At 37.0% G+C, this 22,492-nt stretch overlaps 1 protein-coding gene across 19 annotated transcripts in view; it reads right to left on the reverse strand.

The window, feature by feature from the left end:
* NCOA2 (nuclear receptor coactivator 2) overlaps positions 1 to 22,492 on the reverse strand; it is a 281,080-nt gene that overhangs the window by 152,267 nt on the left and 106,321 nt on the right. For 4 of the 19 annotated variants that reach the window (XM_057307897.1, XM_057307902.1, XM_057307896.1 and 1 more), the window contains exon 3: positions 19,738 to 19,817. The exons of the other annotated variants lie outside the window; for them this stretch is intronic. The gene's annotated coding sequence lies outside the window, so the exon portion shown is untranslated. The remainder of the gene's footprint in view (positions 1 to 19,737; positions 19,818 to 22,492) is intronic. 19 annotated transcript variants of the gene reach the window in all.

A 22,492-nucleotide genomic window follows, 5' to 3' on the forward strand; every position in this document is an offset into this window, starting at 1 on the left:
TTAAGAAACAAAACAAACCAGCGAGAGGGAAAAAAAGACAGACCGAGAGGCAAACCAAGAAACAGACTCGTAAGGACAGAGAACTGATTACCGGAAGTGAGGTGGGTGCAGGGATGGGGTGAAATAGATGATGGGGAATAGGAGTGCGCTTGTTGGGATGAGCACCAGGTGACGCACAGAAATGCTGACTACTGTACACCTGAAACTAATATTCCAGTGTTAACTCGCTAGAATTTGAATAAAAACTTTAAAAAAAGTTTGCCCCTTACAGGGGCACAGTTCACAGCACCCCAAAATAATAAGAGTAACATCAAAGATCACGGATCACAGATCACCACAACAAATAATGAAAAACTTCAAAATATTGTGAGAATTAGCAAAATGTGACACAGAGACACAAAGTGCACAGATGCTGTTGGAAAAATGGAGCTGATCATCTTGCTTGATGCAGAGTTGCCACAAACCTTCAATTTGTAAAAATTCAATAAAGCGAAGCGCCGTAAAACACGGTACGCCTGTATACAAGCGTGGGGGAAAGGCAGGGAGGACAAAAGGCCACGGGAGACAAGTGCTATCTGGCTAAAAGACAGCTGGTGATAAATGTGGGAAGAAGGAAGAAGGCCTGAGAAAGCGGTCTTAAGATCAACCTTGATCCGAAAAAGACTATTTCTTTTATCTTTAAGGACGTGAAGTAGTAAGCAAGCAGAGTAATCACTCTCACATCTATGGTGATGATCATTTTTAGAAAAAAGAAAAAGCCATGTTTCAGCATCTTATTTTTTTAAAGTTTATTTACGTATTTTTATTTTAAGCAATCTCTACATCCAATGTGGGGTTCAAACGTACAACCCTGAGATCAAGAGTCGTAAGCTCTTCCAACGAGACAGCCAGGCACCTCTAAGCCTCCTACCTTTTATGGCATGACTTAAGGTAAGCCTATAGTTTCTACCACAAGTTTTAGCATTTTCCTTTTGTTCTAAAAATCAAGAGTTAGTCAAATGCATATTGTTGAATTAGGGCTGTCAACTATACATGAGTCTACCAAGGATTAGCTAAAGGTCTGAAATTTACTGAAATAATTTCTTAAAAATAATACAAAGATACATATGTCTACATAGAAATCAAATTTAACAACTCTTCTAACTGCATCAGAGAATATTTTATACTTTTAAATGGAATAGGACGTAGTATACACTCCTTATCTCACAGTAAATATGTTCCTAAATGTATGTGAAATGTTTTTCACATGTCAAACACTATTTTCCTATTAAATCACCTTGTCATATTGGAAAAGGATGCTTCCATAAAAAACAAAAATCACACTGATGGGCTAAACTAAGAATTTGGAGAAATCTGACCACATGCCTAAGAAGTGTATATTCCAACAGGGGTCTGCAAGCCATCAGTTGCGCCCATTGGTTTAAGTCTATCTCTTCTAAAAATCAAAAGCAATCAAAAATGATGAGAGCATGGCCTCGTTAGCTGACCCCTCTCCATTTTGGACAACTGAAACTCATGCAGCGGGGCAATACGGACAAAAATTATGATACTCCCCATTTCCCTTAACAGAGTCTATTACTTAGATTCAGGATTGCATAATCTAGACGTAGAAATTGTAATTTAAGATGATTTCTAAGAAAATTAAGACAAAATTAAAGATATTTCATTGGTGTATAATACATAAGAAGCTAATTCTTTAACTCTCTTTCACATAATTTTAAGTGCCAACATAGCTGCAACACTCATGAAAGGGTTTTCTTAGGTTCAACTAAACATTCAGACTCACACAATTACCATAAGCAACACCTGGCCCCAGTCTCCTGAGAACACGGGCAGGAACACAGCCTGCCAGCAGGGAAGCATTAGGCCCTACTCTGCTGTGGAAGTATTTCCATCAGGCCCTGCAACTATTCAGCTCAGGTCCACACCGGCTGCACGCAGGAGATATCCCTTTTAAGATGTTTCCTGCTCCAAAGAAGCCAGTATCTCTCTTAACAAGTTCACAGGCAAAGCTTCCAAGGTCCCCATGAGGGAAATACTTATTTATAAGAGTCACTGCACCCAGGGAAGTTCAATGCTAGGGCTCCCCTAGCAGGTATTTATATCCCATTTAGCCTAATTGAGATGCAGTTTACCAATCAGGGGTCATTTTTACATACACGATGTTGCCTAGAATCAAAACTGATATATAGTCTTATCAGATTACCAAAGGAATGGAGTTACTGAGTTAACCAAAGATTAAAAATGCCAACCTGAAGTATCTGGAATGTATCAGTAACTATAAATCAATATGAAAAATGCAACCCAATAAAAAGTGGGCAAAATATAGTAACAGGCAATTCAGAGGAAAGAACCAAAATGGCCAATGTGTAAACTCAAAGGCAATCAGAGAATGCATTTTTTTTTAAAGATTTTATTTATTTATTTGACAGAGAGAGACAGCCAGCGAGAGAGGGAACACAAGCAGGCGGAGTGGGAGAGGAAGAAGCAGACTCCTAGCAGAGGAGCCTGATGTGGGGCTCGATCCCAGAACGCTGGGATCACGCCCTGAGCCGAAGGCAGACGCTTAACGACTGAGCCACCAGGCGCCCCGAGAGAATGCATTTTAAAACTAAACTGAAAATACCACTTCACACCCTTGACACTGTCAAATATTAAATCTTATCGCATATCCTATAACCCAGCAATCAATCACTTTGCTAGGTAACACCCCCAAAAAAACTCTCCTATGTACACAAGGTGACATGTACAAAAACATTTGCCCCTGGAATGCTTATAATTGCAAAAAATTAGAAACAACTTAAATGTTCTTCAAGAGAAAAACAGACAAATTGCAATATGCTCATATAATGGAATATTATACATGTGACTGACCTGTAAATACACAGATTATTATCTCAAAAAAAACACCCCAACTATAATGCTATAGGAAAAAGGCAAGTTGCAGAACAACATGGACAGTGTCGTAATGTTTAATTAAGTTTTAAAACAAAGAAAACAGGGGCACCTGGATGGCTCAGTCAGTAAAGCATCTGACTCTTGATTTTGGCTTAGGTCACGATCCAGGGTTGTGAAATGGAGCTCCGTGCGTAAGGCTCACACTCAGAAGGCAGTCTGTTTGAAATTATTTCTCCCTCTGCCCCTCCCCCAGCGTTCATTCACTCTCTCCCCCTCTCTCTCTTTTTCTTTCTCTCTCAAATAAATAGGTAAATCTTAAAAAAAAAAAAAGGAAATAGAAAATAATACCAAATATTATAAATAAATACACAAAGAGTAAAAGTAAAAAAGCAAAAAGAAAAGGCATGGGTACAACAAACAACAAATTCAGGATAGCAGTTACCTGTGAGAAAACAAGAGGAAGCTAAAAATAATCCCAAAAAAGGGGGCCAAAAAAGTACTATATTTTTAAATTGCTAAAGAACAACAAACATCTAAAATCCAGATAAAAAGAATGCCATCTCCTGGCAGTTCTTCATCAGAACACACTAGAAGACCTTGGTTCTCAGAGGACTTTTAAACTATTATTTGATGTGTAATTCTCTTTTTTTACACTGAATTTCTCTTTCCCAACACAATCAGTAGCCAGGTTCTGACAAGCTGCCTTCAGCTGGAATGCCGTGCCCACTGTTCTAAACCAACACCCTCCCTCACGCTTCTCCTCCCCTCCATTTCCACCCCCAAATTCACTCTCTGTACCAAGAGCAAAGCAATCAACATAAAATGCCATTTTGGTCATGTACTCATCAGATTCCGAACTTTAAATCTTTGAGGACAGCTACTGCCTAGAGAATAAAAGGAAAACACTTTAACCCAGCACTTAACAGGCCTCAAGGCCTGGCTCCAAACTGTATTTCTAATGGTACCTTCAACTACTTCTCTATACAAAGGGCTCTCTCTGGCCAGTGTTCTATTCAAAGCCCTGTATAGGCTTTGCTCATTCTCTTCTCTTCCTATTTGTTCAAGCTGTGTCTCTTGCCTGGAATGCCACCACTCCAACACCACCTCTTCTCAGCCAAATCTTAGCTGTCTGCCAAGGCTTTGCCAAGTCTTACCTCCCCCATGAATTTCTCCCTAACCAACTGACTCTAATGTGGACTCACTGATTCATTTGTTCATTCATTTAAATATTTATTGGATGTACACATGTGGCAGGAGACACAGTTCTGGGGTCACTAACAGAATACCCATGTTACTACACATGCATTACAAACTTCCTTGGTCTATCTGCCACCATGTTTATTGCAGCATTATTTCCAATAGTTAGATTATGCAAGCAGCCCAAGTGTCCACCGATAGATGAATGGATAAAGATGATGTGGTGTATGTACACGATGGACTATTATTCAGCCATAAAAAGAACAAAATCTTGACATTTGCACCACATGGGTGGAGCTAGAGAGTATAATGCTAAGCGAAGTTAAGTCAGTCCAAGAAAGACAAATACCATGATCTCACTCACATGAAGTTTAAGAAAAAAACAAATGAACAAAGGGAAAAAAAAATTAGAAAGAAACAAACTGAGAAAGACTCTTAACTATGGAGAACAAACTGATGGTTACCAGAGGGGAGACGGGTGGAGGGATAGGTGAAATACATGACGGGAATTAAGAATATACTTATCAGGATGAGCACTGGAGTAATGTATAGAATTGCTGAATATTGTACACCTGAAACTAATATAACAGTGTATGTTTACTGGAATTAAAATTTAAAAACTTAATAAAATTTAAAAAATTAAAAATAAGATACAGTTAATCATCTTGAATCACCAAAACCAAAACCAAAAAACAAAAACACAAAAAAACCCTCCCTTGGTCTTTTTGTTAATGTATATGTCAACATCACACACCTGTAAGCTTCTTCAAGGCAAGAGGTTCTTTTTTTTTTTTTTAAAAAGGTTTTATCTATTTATTCTTGAGAGAGATGAGAGAGAGAAAAAGAGAGAGTGAGCACAAGTGGGAGGAGGGGCACAGAGAGAGGGCGAAGCAGACTCCCTGCTGACCAGGAGCCCAAAGTGGGGCTGGATCCACGGCAGATGCTTAACCACCCGAGCCGCCCAAGAGGTCATTTTATCTCACAGAGCAACTAACCTAGTACTTTGTGTGGTCAGGGTTCAACAAATACTCTTTGGTTAAATACATTTTGAAATGTTAAGGTTACATTGTCTAATTTTTTTAATCAAAAATAATTAATGTTTATACTTGGAGCTTTGAATTTTTACAACATTTTCTTGTGATGTACATATCTATACAATAAGAACAATGGACTTGGAGTCAGAAGGTCTGTGTTCAAACTTGGGCTCCGCTATTGACTCTCTGGCCATATAATTCTCTCTCATTAATCTCCATACAACGAAAATATTCACACCTATCTAAGAAGACTACAAAAAATGAGTAAATTAGGAAAAGACCTACATTACTATGCTAGAAGAATATACCACTCAATTCGTTAGTCCAACAGGTATTTATTTACTAGGCTATTCTCAACAGATGCCAGTATCCCCACTTCCTAAAAGGAGAGTTTTTAAAGATTCTCTTTCGGCTAGGTAATAAAAATGATACCTTTAGCTTTAATATATGAAAGAAAAGATGAACAAAAATAATCAATTAAGACATTTAATTATATGTTAAATAGTAAGCTCTTTGGCCATAAAATTACTCAATATTTAAAAGGTCTTTATCATTCTATTTATCACATAAAGTACAGATAGTGGTATGTATGCCCTAATAAAACACCAAGAAAATGGTGTTTGAAGGAGAATAAAGAAATTGCAAAATTGCTCATTAGAATAAATATGATCTCAATAAAATTTTACTTCTTTTTACATAAATCACTTTAATATCTGACTTCCTATTTTAACTAGCATACATGGGAAATCACTAAAGATTGGCTCTGTTTTTTCAGAATTATGAACCTCTGTTATAATCCCTACTGCTACTACGTAGAGTTGCTCTTACGAGAAGCAGCTGTTCTTGAAATCAATTTCTACAGTTTGGAGTCTGCCCTTGTGACCTTCAACTGGAACTCGTTCATTAAACCATTATTTGCTCCCCATCCTTCCTCACTGTCTTACTCTACCAGGCCCATCTCTCCCATTCAGCAGTGCCACAGATCTCTCTTTGTCCCCCCATTTCAGTGACTTGGGAAGCACATGGAGACACACTGCAGAAAACTAGTTTCCAGTAGACCATCTAGCCTATAATATACCCTCTGTATTTAATGGTACTCAATCTGGCCATTTTTACATGGTATGGCAAACAGACAGAAATTTGTACATTTATCATTCAGTCTGTAGGCAAAATCTAACGTTCGGCATAGTTTGACTATTTTTTTTTCCCTCTATCTTTCCTCTATCTTAGGTCATAGTTTCTATCCACAATGCAAAAATTTAGGCAACCACTACATAATATTTAAAATTACTGGCTCTCATGATAGACTAGTTTAAATCCTGGCTGCACTGGTTATTAGGTGTGTTGCCTTAGAAAAATTACTTTATTTCTCCATGCCTCCGGTTCTTCTTCTCTGAAAGAGCAACCCCCACCACCCACCACAAAATCTTATAAAAGTGCAATATTAAATTAGTACAAGTAAAATAGAACAGCACCTGATACAAATTCTGTACTTTTAATAGAAAGTAACAGCAGTTACAGGAGGAACGAGCTGTTAAGTATAGCTTCTGTGCTTAAACAGTCAGGTTGAACAGCTATCTTTTGGGTGACTAGGCCCTTGTAAGCTTAAAAAATTATAAATACATTATCAGCTATCTACTTGGCTTATCGGTAAAGACAAATAATTTCATTCTGGTTTATCATTTTTATAACGAAAACTGTTCACTGGGAAATAATGTGGAAAATTGGGAAAAGTAAAGAAAGAAGAGAAACACCCATATTTCCACCGTCTGAAGATACTATTTAGTATTGGAATGTATTTACTTCCAGGAATTTTTTTTGAACAAGATATTATTTTAAAAAATCAATTGTATAAATTGAATCCTACCATTTCCACCTAATAACATTACAAAAGTAGTTTTCCTTATTATTTTAGGCTGTGCAAACATGATTTTAATAGCACCATAATATTCCTAGTTGAACGCATATATTTTACAGCAAAAGTGGACAGGACTTTCTTACAAGAACTGCAATCACACCACTGATTCTCACCTTAACACACAAGCACACTTGCCGCAAGAGAAGGTCATCAGGATTACTTGTATAGTATAAACACCGGCATCATTTTAATGTTTAGTACAGCCAAAAACAACAACTGCAGCGCCAAACTAATAAGTGCAAAAAGAGAAGAAATAGTAAAGCTGTGGTTTCAACTTAAATGCTAATTTTCTTAAGAGTATTTCTAATTTTTCACTAGGAACACAGAAACCAATGAACACTTCTCAATATACAAAACATACACATTTACATTCTGATTTAAAACAAGTCAATCTAAAATCATCCACAATAAAAAACTTTATAGATGGGTCTATGTCAACTTTAATTTTCAATAATATCCTTAAAGGTGCCTTATCAGATAGGTTTTAAAAGTAAACACACACATACTCACTGAAATCCCAATTACTGATTTTGCCAGAATCAACACACACTACATTTTGACTGACTAACAGCAACCAGTGAAAATGTTTCATTTGCAGAAACAAGTAGGGGAAGCTACATGATTTGATAAAAAGAGCCAATGAATGGGGAAGGTGTAAACTTGGATTCATGTCCCCCCACGGCCCATTAGTACCTATGCAACAGTCAGAAAATCATGTATTAACTTTAGGCCTTAATTTTTTTAAAAAATGACATGATTCCTAGGACCTCTTCTAGCTCTAAAATAAAGATGCTAAGAAATAAAGATGATTACAGTACCGTTAAATGATATGCAAATCACTTACTACCACAGGACAGATGATTCTTACCGACAGAAATCATAGCCTACCGCCACTTTAGTCTTTCTTGCCACCCTGGCTCCTCTACCTCTTTTAATAACAACAACAACAAAATTAAAATGAGATATTTGGAGTTACTTTCATTGAAAAACCTTGCCTTTGCTCTTCGAGTGCACGAGGAAACCCACTCTGAAATCTGCCTATCAACAGACATTAATACTCTTTGTTTAAATAAATGTGCTCATGTAGTTAATGAAAAAGAACGCTGTATGAAATCATGCTTGAGCTCATTTCTTTTGAACACACGCATATGAGCAATTAGTTTAAAGATAAAGACAACTATAATGAATTACCTACCCCATATTTATTTAAGAGTACTGTTTCCTAGGACTTTTCAAAGCAGTTTAAATTAGCAACTAAAAATCTATGAATACGCTCTGGAATGCTAACCTTGTTAATGTTTTGTTTGTTTGTAATATGCAGTAAAGGGGAAGATAAATGAAATATATCGTGGCCCATTAAAAAAGTCAATGCAGGCATATGCCTTTTCTTTTTTTAACCATTTTCTTAAAGCAAGTAGGGAGCCCTCTCTTTGCCATCTTTCAACTAAACGTTCACTTCTAATCCTGACTGTACACAAGACACAGTACAGTAAATGACAGATTTGCAGGGGCTTTTTTTAGTTAATAGAAAATAATCAACTCAAAGAAATAGGAGCAAAGCAAGCACCAGAGTACTGTCAAGGAGGCTGAGCTTATTAATACTAATTTTTTATATGTTTCAACTGACTGAACGTACCTGTAACTAGTACCCAAGTTGTAAATTTAAACTGCTACATTTACGTGAGGATTGTAGACTGAGCAGTCATTATGCGCTTTCTTTTGTGTTCTCTAATGGGAAAACTGAGAAGCTCTTTCCCTTTTTCAAATTAAACGCTTTAATAAAGTAAGATTTTTAAGGGAACAAATACTCCACTTCGAAAGTTGTAAATTACTAAAAGATGCTCTCACTGGACTCGACTGTGCAGAAACTACAGTGATTAAATGCTTTCCAGAGCTTACATGTTCATGCTTTCAACATCAGTAAGTAGAACCAGAATCACGTCGGAGCTGTTCCACCAAGCTTTAGACAAAGAGTGAGCCGCAGCACAGGATGGCCAGGTCCTCGCCACTGGGATGGACACAAACGTCACGGCCAACCGGAGTGACCAAATGATGGTTTGCTCCTGCTCCAGGGAACCTGCACACTCCCTAACGACTCGCGTACTTGCAGACATGGCTTCTGCGTGTTCAACCCCCAGCTCCTTCCCTCACCCCTCCGTCACACTACCCGGTGCGGGAAGTTCCTAGGTAAAACCCTTTCACTCAACATGGAAAATACTCTCCACGGGAAAACATTTTTTAGAGATTCTAGTAAATTGGATAAAGATACCGACAAACTCTAGGGACTCTGCACACAGGTATAATTACCAAAAGAAATATTGTAAGTATGTATTTTGAGTCAACTCATTTCCAGCTTTTCGAAATTTAACTCTAAATACTTAACAGATAGTGTTTTGAAAGTACACTTTTTTTTTTTTTGGTATTTCAGAATGTGCTCATACTTGGCAGAATCTTGTGGGATCTCTGAAACTTCAAGCCTTTTCACTTTTAGCCCCTCATCTTTAAATTGCCTCTAAACTTTCACCGCCAGTATTCTGCTACAGGTACAGACATGGCTGAAATGCATTGATTCATCCTAGAAGGAGGGATGTTTACAGAAATTAAGCCAGATTCAGTCAAAGCAAAGCACATGCTTCAACATGAAAACCCTACCCCCTCCTCCAAAACGTCCTTAGTTTTGTCTGTCTAACTTCTCTTCTTGTCTCTTCTACTCCTCCCTTAATTTTTCTCTGTCATTTTTTGTTTATGTTATCATGTACTTTTCCTTTGATGGCAGTAATTTTAAAAGGATAAAGAAATTTTCTTCTGACCACAGATTTAATACAGCAGCCTCTTAAGCGATTGGTCTAAAAGCAGAGAATCCCTTTACTCCACCTTCTAACATCTGTCGCAAGAGTCGGATTACAAATCAACCCAAACGAGGCGATCAAGGGGTACATAAGAGAAGAGGGAACACAAGGGAAAGAAAAAACTAGTGGTTAGTCGTTGAGGTCATCAGCAGAAATGATGACAGTTTCTTTATTTGACACAATCTTACAAAGGGATATCACGTCAGAAATAACATTAAACTGAATGTTTAATGTTTAAAAAAAAAAAATTCTCAAATTTCCAAAATAGAAATCCTCTTTAAAGATGTAAAATAATACCCTTTTATTGTGCAATCTATGGAGACTTATTTTTAATATTAAACACAGTTAAGTACTTTCAATGAAGAAAACTATCCTTTCATCCCCCCTTTTTAAGTCATTTAATGCCATCAGAAATATTATCAGTGAAATGCATTAATTACAAACACTCTACACAATATATGAAGCTACTTATGCATTTTAACTAGGAAAATAAGTTTATCTTTGATATTTTATATTTAAGAAAATGACCTGTGAACTGCTCTTAATGTCTGTTTGTAAATCTTCTAAGATCACTGCAGTGAGCAAAAACGTTAATCAGTACCTATTTATGTGCTATGAATATATAGCTCCAATTATTAAATGATAAAAGTAGCCTAAGGCAGTCAGCAAATATCTCAGAAATCTCAGCCTAAATGGCTTTAACTTACAATTCACGCCAAAAAAACTATGTCAAGGAAACATTTAAGGAAAGCAACAATAAAAACTTGGCGAAAACACTGAATTTTTTAGGCTAAATGTTCTTGATGATTCTCTAATATATACAAGCACCCTAAAGGCAATTCAGAGATCCAACTTTACCCCATTAAAACACTGAAGTTTCCGAAGTGTCTCGAGTGTAACCTGATCATAATTGCTGTGAAGGGTAAGAGTTGACTATATGCTAAACCTTGCCATCTGTAGGTGCTTTAACACGACTCTAGTTTGGGGTGTTTTTTTTTTTTTTTTTTTTTTGAAGTAGGGTCAAAAGTTTACAGTACTTATTTCCAAACACAAAATCCTTTGACTTTATGTCATCTTTGAACAATTCTCAGAACAATTTTGGTATTACCCAAATATAAATTCACCTAACACTGAGCTCTATCCCCATATCTATTTCACATTCATATTACAGGTAGGCTTTAATGATGAAACAAATTGTGTTTATTTCCACATTTGGCAAAAGGATTGAATTTTCCCCCAAAATAATTTTCCCAAAGGCTCAGCTTTCAGAATACTAGTAATTATTCTCGTTCTAAGACTCCTTTAAGATACTGATAGCTTGTGACCCCAAAATCCGTATAGAATGTGAACCAAAAAGTATTCATACTCAGGACCTCAACTGCGTTGCTACTAAGTGAACTGTCCCATTATTCAGGATGCTCACTAACCCCACTCATTTCAGCTCCACTACTTACAACAGAAACATTGACGCACCACCTCACACCACTGGGATTCAGCGCTAAAGAACTGACAGCAAGTGGGACCAAAGAGATTTACAGTACACTTAAATCTATTAAAATTTTTTCTGCATATAAAAAGGCAATGCACGTCTAATAAAAAGCACATTTTACCCAGCCAGGAGATTGGCCTGCAGTGCTGATGATTTTAAGTCAGCAATCAATCCAAAATTTTTAAAAGGCACTAATGCCATTTTCTAAAATTCTCATTTTGTTTTATTTACTTCATTTACAGTTATCAAACTTCACTTGCCAAACTCTATCTTTAATGATTCACAAGAAATGTCCAGTAAGTTGAAATCATCACCATAAGTTCAGCAGGAGTAATGGGAAAGCATCTAAGGGTAGAATATAGTCCTTAAAAAGAAATAAGAAAGTACTAACAGTTCTATTCAGCTTATAAAAGAACCATACACCTAAAAAACACTATATAAGTCATATAAATTTGAGAAATATTTAAAAGAACACCTCTGAATCCTTCTTTTAAACCAAATAATCTGGCAGTACAAATGATTAAATCCTACTTAAACTATTTATATGTAGGAACCTGATATATTAAAACAAGCTGAATCAATGTGATATTATTCTAAAAACAAAACCCCCCCAAACCCAGCTAAATGAAGAAGTTCAGTGGAGAAAATATGAAAGAAATTTCAAATTAATGTTTCCAATTAGCAAGGACTTTCACATAGACTTAAAAGCAAAATTTCCTTTCCTGATTAATTAGAACATCAACACAAAGAACTAGACTCTTAACTGGTTATTCTTTCAGAGAACTAGGATGGGACAGATGTGGCAACCAGCAGACTACGGGTACTCCAATGAAAACAATTGCAAAAAAAAACCTCCCCCCAAAAAACAAAAAAACCTGTGTTACTAGATAGATGCCAGTTCCTATGCTTAAATAAGAACACTTTTCAAAGTTATAAAAGCTGTGTAGCTGGTGGTATAGCAGAAATATTTTGGCCAAAAAATAAGTTCACTCTGTTCTCAAAGTAACACTAAACTTTGCAAAGAGCTTTTTGTCAATTTAGATATAAGGCAAAATACTGACTGAAAAGACTTTTGAAAAGATCTAGAATTGTTCCTCTATTAATGATTTCCCTAATTATCAGAAACATAGTTCAACGTTTGCCATTAATTTAAATAGGAGAATTCTACAATTCACTCAGAGAATACCAATTTCTTCCTAAGATAAAAAGAGGCACATCCCTAATGTGAAATGAATATGCTAAATTAAATGAAAAGAGAGAAAAATTAAGAAAGAAATTTGGGGCAGGACCCATAACGGCACTGCAATTAAAAAGGTAAGGAAAGGAAATTCTCAGGAAAGACAAATCCTCTAGCCTCTAAGATGAGGGACTTGCTCTTAGTAGGGGGAAAAGATTCAAGGATAGCAAACTGGGGTGACTTAAAAAAGCAAATTAAAAAACACCACAGCAAGGATTTCTGAATGCCAAATTTTAAATGTAAGTACACCTACTAGTCTTAAAACAATTATCTGAAATTCTGATACGTGGACCCTTAAAATACACAGACGTCATCTACAAATACATGGCATTCTAAAATCTCTGGTAATTTTTCATTCTTAATTAGTCACTAACATTCTATTCTATCTTTTATTTTTGCTGTCTCATTTTACAAATAAAATCATTTTTAGAATCAATAACAAAAAACGATGATAAAACACAGATATACTGAAGCCAAAATATCATAAAACAATTTCTAAGATTCCTTCTAGGCAGACCCCTGGAAGGTTTCTCCACTTTCTGTCTTACCCTTTATTCCCCAATCCCAACCATGGGCACTCTCTAGAACTTCTCATTTCCTTGGTTTCCTTATTAAGATCAAAACATTTGTTTTTGGTTTTTTCCCCGATTGGTTTAGTGATTCTATAAAAACAAAATTGAGACATCATCCTAAGAGACAGAAAAATTTCTAACCACGAATAGAGATGGGTGTTATCTAAGCTTTTTGTGCTCATGATTTTGCAATATATGCAAATATCGAATCACTGTGTTGTATGCTTAAAACTAACGTTATGTATCAATTATACCTCAATTTTTAAAAAATGTGATAAAAGGGCCAAAATGGTTTGCAAAATGTTTTTGCAATAAAGTATAAATGACAGAAATCACCTCTAAGTTTGGTGATGCTCACCGTCCAATTTCCTTCTGAAATCCTATGGATTTATCTGTGTTATTTCACCTCCCATGGTTACGCCATGCTTTCTATCACGCTGCATTTTTGCTCTACATTATTATGTTGTTGATATTATCCTTTGCCTCTTCTGTCGTTCCAAGTAATAATCTTCTCTTTCCTCTTAAACTCAGAGTTAGGGGAGAAATTGTTTACTTGGTCTCCTTTGAAGATGTGCAATACACTAAATTTTTCAGTAAAATGAAACAGACTCTAAAAGTTTTTTAAAAGACCCCCCCCAAAAAAAACCACCTCTACATTTTAAAATAAAATCACTCCAAAATATATTGATTCTTTGTCTTCTTAAATGGTGTTCTTTGGTAACATATTAATAGCATTAAGGATTAGAGTTAAGATATGTTACTCCTAAATTAAATATTCCCGACATACTATTTTTAGGACACATCTATAAGTTATTAATTTTTAAATGTGGATATGTTGTCAGGACTTTCATTATTTCTTGTTTATGAATATATATCATAACCTATCCATACTCCTATTATTAGACATTTAAGTTTTTTTCCAGTTTTTCATTATTTCTTGTCATTTCTTGATGTATTCTATATGCCTGGTTCTACCAGCTGGTCTTTTGTTTTCCAGATAAGGGTGACTTTACTCCCATATTCATGTTTTTTCCAATAGACAATTCACCCATTTGGCGTGTACAGTTCAGTGGTTTCACAGAGTTGTTCAATCAACACCACAATCAATTTTAGAATATTTTCAAACTCTAAACTGAAACTACATATCCATTAGGAGTCTCTCCCATTTTCCCCCACTCCCAGCGCAGTCTCCCCTGGCAACCACTAATCTACTTTCTACCCATACAGATTTCTCTATTCTGGTCATTTCATGTAAATGGAATCATACAATATGTGGCCTATTAATACTAGCTTCTTTCACTAAATATTTTGTTCACGTAACATTCTGTAGTATGTACTACTTCATTTCTTTTTATTGCCAAATTATGTTCTGTAGTGCACATACACAACATTGTATTTATCTGTTCATCAGCTAATAGACATCTGAATTATTTGGGGCTCCTATAAAGGATGCTGTCGTGAACATTCTGCTATTCATAGTTTTGTCAATACAGAAAATCTACTAATTATTTTTTGCTAATGGGACAGTACAGACCATAGGGAGACTGGATACCCAAAAGAGACAAAATCAGGTTTTTTATAGGACCTACAATGATTCCTCCCTCCCTGAGCATTCAATTACTGCCTTCCTTCCCACTTGCTCTCATATTCCTCGGATCTCCTTAACCTCCGTCACCTCACCAGGACTACTTCAATAGCCTGAATGTGCTCAGCCTCCAGTCTTACTCTCCTCCAGTCCATTCGCCCCAGCGCAGGGTATGCATCCTAAAATACAACCTATCATCATTTCACCTCCCTCCATTAAATCCTTCAGGGGACCCCATGGCACTCAAGATTAAAGTAAAAACGCCTTAGCGAGCAAAAGACTCTTAGCTCATCTGGGCCCACTGGCCTCTACAACCATGATCTCAGACTATTTCTTGCATGTATAGGAACTACTTCAGTTAATGACTCTCACCACTGGACCTTTTTCCATGTTGCCCTCTCTGCCTGGAAATGCCCCCACCTACCCCTGTGGGTGCTTCCCTTAGCCACAGAACTGTTTATACCGTAGCTTTTTCAATGGCATCATCTCCATGCTAATGTAAGCTTCAAGGGAGCAAAATCTGTCTTTTCTTCCAGCTAGTGGATCTAGTACAATGAATGGCACAGAATGGATTCTCAACACCTATTTGTGGCTTTGATGAAAGACATGCTATTTCTAAGCATGCCTAATTCCTGTGAGTAGACAGGACTTCTCTAAGTTCTGGACTTGGAAAAAAAAAACATGAAAAAACACAAAACACAAACCTTAATCTTGGCTACCTCTCTCCAACAGAGGCAAGCAGCCCTTCGCTGTAAGGTCATATGGGCTCCTATTCCGACCGACAGCCATCCTTTCATACACCCCCTAGAGTGATCAGGTGACATACCAAAATGCTAGCTCTACCCCTAGTTCCTTGTCATGACTGGTTCTGAAATGGGCAGGTAGTGTGACCTGGGCCAATGAGTTGTTCCTGTGATTTTCGCTGGAGTTATTAGGGAAAAAACCACTCTCACTAAAGGGGAATACTGGCTGTTAAAATGACGTAAGCTGGAGACGCTGCTGACCTGCTTTGCTATCACATGAATTCCTAACTGAAAAAGAAACACAGAAAAAAGTACAAAAGAAAGAGAGAAGGTCCTGATGAGATCAATTAAGTCCCCCCCTCCAGATGTACCCAGAGCTTGGGTAGCCTTGGACTTCCCACTTATCTGAAGAAATACATTCCAATTTTGCTCATTCTGTTTGATCTGGGTTTCTTTTGGGCAGTCATGAGTCCAGGACTACACATCAGGAATCATCTACCTGTATTAGCCTATAATTAGGCATCAAAGTAAGACTGTACCTACCTGTCAATGATCTGCCATTGCGCACAACATTTCTACGGTTTAGAGCCCAAAGACTATGCCCTGTTCCTAGGGATGGAAAGCATGACTTCTAGTACCAGAGCTGGACTCCTACTACTTCCTCCGGTGAACGAAACAATGCAAGTAGGTTGCAGAGCCAGGGCAAAATCCTAAACCCTACGGAAGCTGGGACACCTGAAGCCTTCAGAAGGATAGAAGCCAGCACGAGAATTAGCCCAACTGAGAAAAGACCATGATTCTGTGGGAATTCATGCTACTTGCTTTAATCCTCAGGTTTTTTGTTTTGTTTTAACCTACACAAGTATGGGTAAAATCAAAATTCACCTGTTTTCTAGGGAATCCATTTGGTAAAACTGAAAGATCGGGTTTGGTTATGTAAAATTCTTCCCCAATTTCATGCAAGATTTTATACTTGGTACACCAGCTGCTTCCCTATGAGTGAACTAAGAAGGGTGAAGCCAGTTTTCTGAATAGAGTGTTCATGAAATATTACAAAATTGGGTGTTCATCTAAGCTAGATTTCTTTTCTTGGAGATAGGGGGAAGGTACTGAAATTAAGACATTACCTTTCTCCTCAGTGACTGGTAGAATATAGTAGAAAGAACAGTATGACAAAGAAAAATCAGAATTGGGTTTGAATGCTAGTATCTACACTAGCCTACCAGACTCCTGAAGAATGGTTTTGCATAACACTGTTGGCGGCTTCCCACTCCATATGTAATACCAAAAATGAGAAGCCAGTGTTGGATGGGTGTGAAGAATACCATATCACTTGTAGGTACCTGCGGGGGGAAGAGGGGTAGGAGGAGTGGCACATGTACCAGCCATCCCGGCTCTGAAAGCATCTAGAGAAGACGCTAACTAAGCATCATCAGCCACTCATTAAAATTTAGGAGTGAATATACTGTTAGAAATTCCAGATATGAAAGACATTTCTATAGCCGTAGGAACTTAAATCCCTCTTCCATCAGGGAGCATACGCAGCTGGTAACATAGAAAGCATTATGTTTGTGGTCTCTAGTACAACATGGGGAAAGGTAAGTTAGCTGCAAGTGGCCAGACAGAATTCTCAGAAAAGCCTCTATTGGAAACTCATCATCCTGAGGGGTTTTGTGGGATGGGAACAGAATCAGAGACCTCCAAGAAAGAGAAATGGAGCCTTCTGCTCACAGTGCCTTGTCTTAACACCAGGCAACATTATGTGGCCAAAGCCCAGGGCTAAATGGTTTGAATACGGCGGGTGTTTTCAATATGTTCCATAGCTACAGTATCAGGTCTGAAAAAGCATTCAGCTTTAAAATTTCAGGTTTTCTTACCTGTGAAATGGGTAAAACCACTACTAATCAGAATGTTCAAGAATTGAGCATTCTGTAGCACTGGAATCCCATCAACAAAAAATAACCCTTATTTCTGTGTGTCATTTCTAGCTACTCTGGCTGTAATGATCTAGAAGACATTGACAGTTGTACCCATGGGTGGGTCAGTCGGTTAAGCATTTGCCTTCGGTTCAGGGTCCTGGGATTGAGTCTGGCATCGGCCTCCCTACTCAGTGGGGAGCCTGTTTCTCCCTTTTCCTCTGCCCCTCCCCACTGCTCCTATTCTCTCTCTCTCAAATAAATAAAATCGTTAAAAAAAAATGTTTATTAGAGGACATAGTAGAGCTGTAGACTGAATAGCAAGATAACCATATGGTCAAGAGGGTCAAGAGCTAGAGAGCAATGGACCCAGTGTCCACCACCCTTCCCACACTGTGTACCTGCTGTAGTACCTTATTTTACATCAATCAATAATACACTGCTTTGTAACCCCATTTATGTAACTTAACGTTTGCCATTTGTCTTACTACAATGTAAGATGTATACAGAACAAAGTTCAAATAAAATGTTTCTATACACTTAAAATATTCCAACGTGTGTGTACAAAACTGTTTCAGAAATGAATATAGACTAAATTGGAAGATTCTGTCAGTCGTCGGGGGAATGAAAAAAAGCCAGGGCTTACAACTAATCAGGAAGTTCCATTTGTACCACTAGAGGAAGCCTAAATTATTCTAGAGAGAGATTAGATTTGGGAAATATATAGTCCCAGGTTCAAATTCTAGAGCTAATTATACCTCACTATCTGACCTTGACTAATCTCTCTGAATCTCAGTATTTTCATCTATAAAATGGGGATAATTTCTCTCTCCCAAGCTGATATTAAGAATAGAATGAAATTAAATATATATTAAGTACTAGCAGAATGTAGGTATGCAAGAAAAGCTTCTTGTTTAAAATGTGCTTATATTCTGATATAAAAATACTATTTCCACATTTTATTTTGAAAGGATGTGGTCAAGTTGTTATTAGAGTATATGGAAGTTTTTAAAAGACTTAGAGACTTAACCATGAATTACAGTATAAAGACTCAAAAGTAAAATTTTTAGAGCTAAATTTAACCACTGATTTAAGAAACAGCACGAATTATCAAAACACTAAAAGCATACTTGACAGTATTTATTAAATTATAACTTCATCATGTATATGCTTCAAAACAGCTTTACAAGAAAAGAGAAAAAGGAAAATGGCAGCTGTGAATAAAGTACATTTGAGGTGGTAATTAAAACCTTTTTGTATTCATGGTAAATGTGATTATATCACAAAAACTCATAAGCAACTAAAAACACTACACACTAATCTTATAGAGCAGGTATAATTTCCCCTATGGAAAAAAAACAAAACAAACAAAAAAACCTAGAGGAAATCTGAGAAAATGGGTGGCCTAATTTTTTTTTACATTTTGTAAAATGCAAATGCTATGTCACTTAGGTCACATCATGGTCATCTGAAAATTAAGAGTAAACATGAAATAGAAACTGTACTTCAATATAAATTAAGCTTTTAAAAAGTAATTGAAAGGAGTCTCTAGTCACTCTAAGAAATATAATTTTTTCTAAATAAAAATTGGAAATTTGCTTTTGAATTGAAAATGTTCTTCGCTTTGTGTGAAACAGTCCTAAATAAGCTTATTATGGGAACCTCAGGAATTCCTTTTTTAATATTTTTTAACTGAGGGAAAGTTTGGAAGTTATTTTTCAAGAAAAGAACATGAAAAAAAAAAAACCTGGGTTGGCCCCTTTTTCCATCCTTCAAACAAAAGAACCCATATTAAATAGATTTGTGTGTAAACACGAATCTCACTGCATGAATTATCTGTGTATTTGAAGCCAAGAACAGCTTAGTATCATTTCTGTGACCTGCATTTTCCTCTATTCATTAATGTCAAATAATCATTTCTGATACACAATTTAGCAACTTTATGAACTTTCAGCATCACTAGTTGCCACAATGATATGAGCCCACAGGCCCTACTGGGAGGGAGCAGACAGCAAACAAAATGCTAAGCCTTGGTCACCTCCTTACCCATACCTAGTCAGTTTGAAACTTTATTTTGAAATTACTAATCTTTTTTGCTGTTGTCCTTTACTTTTTAAGAGAACAAACTTTCACAGGCAAAACACTACCAATGTGCACTGTATGAAGAATACTGTGTTAGTGTTTATCCTAAAGCTCGACCACCACAGACACTGAGTTAACCATCCTAGAGGAGCATGACTAAGAGTCTCCATTCCCTATTCTTTCTGTTGTTCAAACGAGTCCAGTAAAATCTACTTGCCATTTCTCTCCTCTGCGGGACAAGACACCCGAGGATGGTCCTCCTCAGCTCCAAGGGACATGTACTCCATCTAATAAGGTCTTTGATTAAAGAGAGAGAGAGAGAAGGGGGGTGGGTGGGAAGGAAAACAATGCCTAAACAGCATGGTTGATCAGCAATGGTTTCTGTGAAAGATCTTGATCAACAAGGGGAAATGTGGAAGAATTCTGATCTAAAATGGAACTTGAGGGGGCACCTGGGTGGCTCGCTTGGTTAAGTGTCTGACTCTTGGTTTCAGCTCAGGTCATGATCTCAGGGTCGTGAGATCAAGCCCCACACATCAGGCCCGTGCTCAGTGCAGTCCTGCTTGGGATTCTCTCTCCCTCTCTCCTCCCCCACCCCCCTCCCCCCACTTGTGCTTGTACTCTCTCAAATGAATAAATCTTTTTTTAAAAAAAGATTTTATTTATTTATTTATTTGCAGAGAGAGAGAGAGAGAGAGAGTGCACACAAGCAGAGAGAGGGAGAAGCAGGCTCCCTGCTGAGCAAGGAGACTGATGTGGGACTGGATCCCATGACCCTGGGATCATGACCTGAGCCGAAGGCAGATGTTTAACTGACTAAGCCACCCAGGTATCCCATAAATAAAATCTTTAAAATGGAACTTGAGGACACGAAATGGAAAAATCTTGTGCATGTGCCCTCAGAAGAATGGAAATTTAAGAATCAAGGACTGATTTCCATTAAATGTGTGATTTAGAGAAGACTGAGACTTACCTCCTAACCAATTAATGTCCTCCCAAGAATCTCTCCCAATCTTCAACCCAACAAACTTACTGCTTGGCCTCTGGCCGGACTTCCCCCTCTTTGCATTCTGGCTGGACTTTCCCCCATTTGCATATAAGTACACCCCACCTAAAACCCTCAAAAGACTCACATGTAGCCTGTTACAACAAGCATTTCCCAAGCTGCAATTCCTCTACTATTCCCAAATAAACTCAGTTGCTGGTATTAAACAACAACAACAACAACAACATTACCAATGACAGCTTAGGTTTGAATCCCAATTTCGCCTCTAATTAGCTAATAAAAGCAGATGAGGATCACTGGGCAAGTCAACTGAACCCCTCAGTGCCTTTGTTTCCCCATATCTAAAATGATAACATAACAGCAGCTACTCAATAAATTTCTTTTGAGAACTATGTGGATTATTATGAGAAGAGCTTAGAACACTACCTGGCACATGATAAGCACAATACCCATGTTAGCAATTATAAAGATCTTTCAGTTCCAAGGACTTTCTACTCCACTCGTACTATGGTTGAAACAGGACCTACATTGATAACACTTGTTTCCAGATCCATGTCTCTACATTGAAACCCCGCTGATGATTGTTCTATAACTAAGAAATGTAATCAAATATAAGCAAACTACACTTAATTAAACAGATGACTTAAATATATACCTCTTAATTTAAGTTCATATCCTCATTTCTACCTGTTTGGGGTTGTATCGTGATTGTTAATTTTTGGTAATATAGTGACATTATTTAATTAATTTATTTATTTTAAAGATTTTCTTTTTCAATGATCTCCACATCCAACGAGGGGCTCAAACTCACAACCCCGAGACCAAGAATCATGTGCTCCGCCAACTGAGCCAGCCAGGCACCCCTATAGTGATATTATTTTAAATAAGACAAATTTATATATTTAGTAACACTGACACAGAAGTTATATGTACATATATAGACAGCTGTAATGTTAAAAATATTCTGTGAATAAAACAAAAAAAAACATTAACTGACATGTTGCTCTATATAATGAGAAAAAATAAAGTAGGATATTTCTAACTCAATTTTCTTCACATCTTTGATTTACATCTTTTGAGCATTTTCTTCTGACAAAGCTCATTTTGCAGTATCTGATGGGATCAGTTAATCAAAACTTCCCTTTTTTGAGATCAGAATCATTTTTCCTACTTAACTAGTCTAGAAAGAGGCACAAAACGTCTTTGCAACTGTTACAAGATTCAATTAAAAGCAGATGAGTTGAAAGACACAATTGTTTCACTATATACATTATGGCCTAAGAAATAAAATGTGAATACTTTGAAAATAAAAAGTGGTTTCCTTTCGATCAGAGAATTTAGACACACTCAGAACATACTTCACATTCTGATGCAAAGAATTTATCCAGGGTTTAAATGGATACAACACATGTAAAGGCCAAGAACCATGTCTTGCCAAAAGGAATAGTAAATGTTTGTTTTTCCTTTTCTCTCTCTATCCCTCAAGGTAATCTATATTTATCTCTGCTTCAAATCACTGTGAAAACTTTAACTACCTCATGAAACCTCAATGTGTTATATAAACAAATGATCAGGTATATTATTTTCATAACCAGCCCTTGTAATTTAGTAGGAAATACGACCCTTAATCAACAGAGGCCTCAATAAAAAATAATGACTTAATTAAATGAAACACTGAAGGAGAAGTACCACAATAAGCCAAAGATACCAAATGTACTGGAATAAACAAGTGATAAATAAATGCCTCTTATTTTCTATCTCTAAAATAATAACAAAGGGTCAAGAAGTAAGTGTACAGCTCCTGGTGTGGCAGGCCTAGACTCAAGGGACAGGGACTCAGGGACTCGAGGACTGGATGGCGGCATGTCTGTGGAACTGCGGCCAGCACAGCAGACAGGTTTTATTAGGCTCTGAGGTTGAACAGCTTTGGTGATAAGCCACTGTGGTGTGAAAGGAGAAAGGTTTT

The sequence above is a fragment of the Ursus arctos genome, unplaced genomic scaffold (assembly GCF_023065955.2).
Source record: "Ursus arctos isolate Adak ecotype North America unplaced genomic scaffold, UrsArc2.0 scaffold_6, whole genome shotgun sequence".
NCBI classification, from domain to species: Eukaryota; Metazoa; Chordata; class Mammalia; order Carnivora; family Ursidae; genus Ursus; species Ursus arctos.